This window comes from Chinchilla lanigera, unplaced genomic scaffold (assembly GCF_000276665.1).
Source record: "Chinchilla lanigera isolate Chin_1 unplaced genomic scaffold, ChiLan1.0 scaffold00043, whole genome shotgun sequence".
In the NCBI taxonomy this organism is placed as follows: domain Eukaryota; kingdom Metazoa; phylum Chordata; class Mammalia; order Rodentia; family Chinchillidae; genus Chinchilla; species Chinchilla lanigera.
Genome location: NW_004955444.1, coordinates 3464943 through 3471861, shown reverse-complemented (window position 1 = coordinate 3471861; position 6919 = coordinate 3464943). Strand labels below are relative to the sequence as shown.

The following is a 6919-nucleotide window of genomic DNA, read 5'->3' as shown; positions in this document are numbered from 1 at the left end:
GGGAAACATCATTTTACTTCAAAGACTGAGGGATACATGCAGCATATTTGTAAGTAGCAGGTTCTTCATGAGTTTGTCTGTGAAAGATACCCCTGATGTAGGACTGTCACATCTGTGTTCACAACTTTATTGAAGCTTAAAATAAACACTATATTTTCAGGCACAAATAAGAATCATTAAAAAAAGATGTTCTGTTTATTTTAAAATGCACTTTCTTATTGCTGTGTTGATTGATAGATCCTAAAAGTACTTCTTTTTTCATCATTTTGAATTGCAAAATTAAAATTACTGATTTTCATAAAATGACATCTTCTTTAATGCAGACGATTATATGTCAAGACATTAAGATACCTCCAGAAATACCATATACAGCATAACATGTATAAATATATATCAAAACATGTTTTAAAAATATAATGCCTGATAATAATATTTGATGAAAAATAGTTGAAGAAATACAAATGAAAATCAAATGAACATTTCTATAAGGGAAGTATTTGAACACAATATGCAGATACATATCTCTAGGAATACAGTAAACAAAGAACAAAGGGAAAATGTCTTTGTCTTAAATCACTTATGTTTTGAGCGCTTGAAGCATAGTGCCTCAGTCTGCCTTGGTCTAATGAAAGAGTGCCATCTATTGGATGACCTTGAAAAAGTGCTTAAATTTCATAAATATGTGAAAATAAATCAATGGAGAGCAATCCTTTTAGTGTAATTCATAATTGTATAGGGCTCTATGTGAATATATAGGCATATGTATATATATATATATATATATATACACACAAATATTTGGGATTTTTGCTAAAGAAAGAACATGAATGCTGCTTATCCACATTATTTTTATAGTATACTTAGGTAGTAACTGATGATACCAAAAAAATTGAACATACTGTTTGGTAAAGATGTATGATTGTATAATTCAAATGTTTTCTAAACTTGAGGTTCTGACATGCCTTCTGTATTCCTACACACATACCTTTGTTTACTTGTGTTTTTAGTAAAGAAATCTGAGAATTGTCTGCATGAAGTGGTATTTTGATAAGAATCTATTTAAATCTTCCTCAAAGTTGCAGTGTACTAAATTTAAACTAAAAAAGAAAAAAAAATGAGAAAGGAAAACAAAATATATTCGCTTTGTCTTTTTCAATGTTCTTGTTTTATCTTTCAGCCCAAGAACTTGCCAGTCAACATGAAAAACTTCTTCTAATGGAATCCAGCTTGAAAGCTGCTCAAGAACAGCTAACTGAGCAAATAGCAGAGACAGTTCGCCAAGAAGAGAACAGTTGAAAAGCCCAGGCAGAGCTGAAGACAGTGGCAGAAGGGATTATTGCTTCTAAAGAAGAAAAAAATGATTACAAGTGAGTTGTTTTTTAGTATTTCAGAAAGTTTTACTTTACATACTGAAATCAGTCGATCCTTTTAACTTTGGTTGTTAAATATTTAAATCTCTCTGTTTTGCAAATGTTATGAGTGTATGTGAGAGTTTATACAGTACATTGTTGGTTCCAAAATAGAAATAAATTTTAAATTTATAACATTCCTTAACTGAAATGGCACGTGTTTAAAATTTTAACAGTCCTTTTCCAGATTCTAAGTAATGATGTGGCAGACAACTTCCTTGCTAACTATCAAAAAACGTACAAGGTGGATGCAAAAGAAAGAATGCAGTGTATTTCTGGAGCACCTATCTGCCAACGGGCCTCTCATCTTTCTCCTTTCGGAGTCCAAAGGTTACATATGGCTTTTGTTGCCTTTTTTTTTTAAGTAGCTGCTCTAAGCAAGACGCTATTAAATTGAGAGACATTTAGTGTACTTTTTGGTCAGACTAGTGAGACATGTACAGAAATATGAGTAAAAGTAATAAAAAAATCTATGCTAGTTCTGAACCTTTTAAGAGGATTATTCTTAGTGAGACATTGTTAAGGATTAATTTCTGTTTTGATTATCCAAGTACTTATGTTAGGTCTATACTGCACATGATGTTTTCAGATTTTATTGATTGATTTTCAAATACATGTTACAGAATTGAGTAGTCCCAAATTCAGTATTCTGTTCTCTCCACTGTTTTCTTTATTTTCTTAGTCTGTTACAAAAATTCATCATTAAATTATAGCCATATTATAGCCATCTCTATTTTTTTGGAATTTATCAAAAACTACACTTTGCTCACTGGGCTTCAGTTAAACTGAATAATCACAGTCAGATAAAGCCCATACATCTAGATTTATTCTCTTGTAATTCATACATTTAAACACAGTCCTGAAACCGAAGTTAAATGTGCACTTTATGGTAACTAATGTTTGAAAAGCAAATTCTAAACTCATAAAGTATTGAATATGTTCATCTAACTTTTTAAGTTAACAATTTCTAAATCTGACTAATAATGTCAAAATGAAACTTTTGATGTGTGTTCATGAAAAATTTACTGTTTTCAATCCAAAAGTTTAATATTGTAAGATACTACAATAATCTAACTATCCGGATTAACATTTTACATGCTTCTAAATAAAATTAAGCACTGTGATAAACTGGTTCTCACGCATGCACCAGATGCCTGAATATACTGAATGTAAGAACTGCATTTAGCAAATATTAAAAGGTAAAAAGTGGTACCGAAAGCCAAAAATGTATTGAGGAAATTTTCTCAGAGAAAAGCTAATGTCAGATACTATTTACTATTGTTATAAATATAATCCTTTAAAATATCCAAATTATATTAGGGTAATGATATGCTTACCATATATTTGGAAAACAAGACATATATAAAATGTCTGTGGATTCTCGTATACTGTGAAATGTAGTGTTTGGTATACACTTAATATTATTAAAATGTCTATTTTTAATGGGTATCATTTAATGGCACATTTTCCGTGTAATCACAAAAAATATTATTTTTGACATAAAAGTAGCAGCTAAAATCTGCTTCCAATCTTGGATTTTATAAGTGAATAAATGAGACAGTTATTTACCCAGTTAAAACATAGAAAAAAAATCATTTTTAAATTGTATATGCTTGATTAGAATTTACACATTTTATTTTGCAAGATATTTTATTTTTATTGTAAAATTAAGTGGGATATTCTTCCTTAATACAATAACCCTGGTGAGGAATATGAGTATCGAGCCAAGTTTAAAAGCAGTCAGAATTGCAATAGTATTTTTATAGTTCTAGCAATTTGCATTAGTTTACAGTTAAATGCATGAAGTCACAAATTATAAACACATATTGTTGCATAATGCTGTAAAAATGCTATGAAATTTTAAAGAGACTAAAAACTTGTCACGTTCAAAACAATGGTTTCTTCAGAGAAACAAATTTACCTTTCTTTAAAAATATCTTGACACTACCTTGGCCCAATATGTGCTCACATGCTAGATGAATGTCTGAAAGTGAAAAGTATACTATTTTTAAATATGAAAGAAACATAAAGACTTTTGGCCTACTAAGCAAAAAATGTATGTTTTGTGGGGGGTTTCCTATGCACTGAATCGACAGGTGGCGGGAACGGATTAAATTAGCTAATAGATGTGGTCCTGGGTCGTGGCAGATGCTGTGGTGTACACGAGTGTAGAGAGATGTGCCAGGTGTCGCAGGGCACTCATGCCTCGCAGGTGGTTCACTTCAGCAGCTGCCTCGCGTTTGCAAGGCTGCTTCTACTAACTGGGACATGGTCAGATGCACAGAGCATGGAGCTACAGTCAAAGACTTGAGTAATTCCTAGTGTTGGGGTCACCGTAGAATTAGTTACACAGATCAGAATCTCGCCAAGAACGTAACATTTTGGGACTTTCTTTCAATTAAGAGGAACTGTTTTCTTAAATGATGTTTTCTTTTCAAAAAGCAAAGCACAGAAAACATGAAACATTTTAAATGTGTTGAAATTGGTCATAAAATCATAAATAATAATTATAAAGAGGAACTGTAATAACTTGAAATATATATCAGGACTCTATATTTACCTTCTAAGTAATTATAATGCACCTAAGAATTTCTTGGCAAATAATTAACTTAAATTTTGTCTTTAACTCATTGACTTTGAGATAGTTATTCAGAGCTAGTCATTCATACCACCAAACTGTATGACTAGATTAAATCATTTCATAACTAAGCAGAACTAAATTGGAAAAGAAATATGCAAGAATTTGGTAATCTAAAGAAACAATTTTTAAAAGCTGACCCTAAAGTTTCACTTTAATAAAGCTGTTTTTAAGGAATACATAGAATTTAAATTTTATTTCTCCCCTCTTCTTTTTGAACTAAATGTAGAGAACACACACCATCCACTCAGTGTAAGCCTGTTACACTTGAAAGATTTGTTCTGAATGTCCAGTGGGAACCTGGAAATCGTAATAATTTGTAGTATCGATTGAGTGAAGCTATGCAGCTGGGGCCTCCGGTGAATAGACAGGAATAGACATTTTATTGATTAACTTTTACAGTCATATTTCCAAGACTCTGCTGCAACATAATTTTCACTTCCCAGCTTTATGTTGCTGCATCATGAAACTTGGATTCCTCTCCCTTAACGTTTACCCACTTGAGGAAGAAAGTGTGGGCCTGGCTCGCCAGGGTTATGCTCCGCAAAGACGCAGAGCTTTCCGGACAAGAATTCCTCTGAAGTGCTATTTGGCTACAAACAGTAGAAAGAAACACTTTGGTTATAACAGTTCTGAACTATCATTACGGCACCTATTGGTAATTAAACTTCCTCATATTTTTCTCCTGTTCCTGTTTAAGAATCTTAATTTTGCAACTTAAATTCATGCATGTAAATATCACACTGAATTATCTTATGATGGCTTTTTTTTACTTATTTATGCCTCATGTCTTATTTAATATGACAAGCAGAAGAAAAATTATTGTAGTAATAGTCTATAATTTACTTTGAAATGGAAACTATAAAATACTAAATCATTTGGCCAATGTTTCAAAGTATGAAAAAGGGAATTATGTGGAATTATTTCAGAAGTATGAAAAGCTATTGGATATATATGATAGTTCTATCACACTGTGAAAGGTTTTTGTTTTTCTTATTTAACTAAATATAAAGTTACATTTGTACGTTACAAATATTTTGTGTTAAATTTATTTTTATTTACATTATTTCTCACTATTCTGTATTTTTGACAACTGAAGCAAGCTGCAGATTTTATGTATTGGCTTAAAGTGTGTAAAATATTTCACTGTAATTTTATATACAGGTTGGTAACAGGTATTGAAATAGTAGACTGGATTTTAAAAATATCCTAAATATTTTAAAGATAGAATATTTAATTTTATATTTCTGGATTTGAAAAACCTGCTCTTAGAATAAATTGATAAAAGAGAAAACCTGCGAGCTTCATGTCACTGCCTAAGCCAGAGGATATGAAATACAATGAATTAGAACAAAAATTTAACAGCAACTCTTAATAATTAAGATAGCTTGTATTCTATGAAGTTTATATGTGCTCTACTTAATTTCAGAAAGTTTTTAAAATCCAAGTTGTTTGGTAACATAGAATTTGGTTCTAAAATTTACAGATTTCATTTAAAAAGTATTTGATAGGTAATTGATTTCTTATTTAATTCTAAATAAAAATTGGGTAAATTGAAAAAATATTTTTCTCATATTATTAAATATTAAATTTTTCCATGATAGTCCGCAAGTTTGTTTTGTGTTTCCTAGTGTTTTTCAGGATACAGTTATTGAGAATTTCTTTAGGATTTTTCCATGCAGCACTCATTCATTTTAAGCAGAAAACCACTTTTTTGCACAAGGTATGTGTAAACATAATGCACATGGAATTTTTGCAATTACTGACATTAATACAGTACAGTCATTTGTTTCAAGGTTTTTCAGTTATTTGCATATAGGTTTTCTTCTCTAATGAAATTTTCATAATGCAGAGATATCTAGGTATTATTTTCTTTATTATAAAAATAATGAACAAAACCATGTATGAAGAATACAAGTTATTGTAATAACTTGTACACCAGTTTAAATGGAAGACTCTTATCTTCAATAATCACATTTTCACCTTATTTATCAGAAGAAGGAACCCAATTAAGATAGACCAAGAAATAAACATAAAACACAGAAACTCACAATTGAGATTGATTTCCGTGTAATCCTGTAAAGGAATCCCCACTTATTGATCAATGTTAAAGCCTATGGATAGCACTTAGAAAGATAAAGTAAGCAAGGTCAGATAATCAAAGCATTTAAATAGTAAAAACAGCAACTGCCACTGTAGACTGCTAAAATAAATCCATAATACAAATTGCTTTAGTAAAAAGTGGATGAGCAGCTGATCTTCCTATTGAACTCTGCTACTGCTCAGTGACCACACTGGGGCACAGATTGGGAGAAATGCCTTGAAGATCAATACTGAGTGAGATGTAGCAGGGATTCATTCTGAACATGGAGGCATTGCAGGTGTGAGAGGATAGACCTCTTCAGCAAATGTCTTCAAGGGAAGATTGTCTGCTGCAGTTAAAAATTGCCGGCTGTGCATGATACTGCCAACCAGGTCATACAAATGCTTCCTTCATTGTTTCAGAATAATTGTTTGAGTGGGTTTAAAACAGCTGTGGCATTTGAAAATATGGAAAGTGGATTTATAAGACTAAAATAGTAGTGCAAGCACTTTTTAAGTAAATTAGTTTCACTCTAAAATATTCTAAAATATAAATGAAATACATTCTATGTACTTGTCTTTGGTACGTATTGAAGGCATGAAATAATTATGCGATGGTAGCCTCTAGTCCTGTGCAGAGGGATAACAGTGAATTACAGCAGAGGACGGAGTAAAGCACTTTGGGGATCCGTAGGAGTGCAACACAGTCAATGTGACTCCAATGAGTTTGGAAACTTCTGCGGATTAGGGGAGGACTAGTTTTAATGAGAGTGGTTGAATTCTACTGGCT

At 31.5% G+C, this 6919-nt stretch overlaps 1 long non-coding RNA gene across 1 annotated transcript in view; it reads left to right on the top strand.

Moving 5' to 3' along the window:
- The first annotated feature begins 1185 nt into the window (after positions 1–1185).
- Positions 1186–6919, top strand: part of LOC106149381 — a 55948-nt gene continuing 50214 nt past the window's right edge. The window contains exon 1 of the long non-coding RNA XR_001235533.1: positions 1186–1367. This is a non-coding gene — a long non-coding RNA (uncharacterized LOC106149381). The remainder of the gene's footprint in view (positions 1368–6919) is intronic.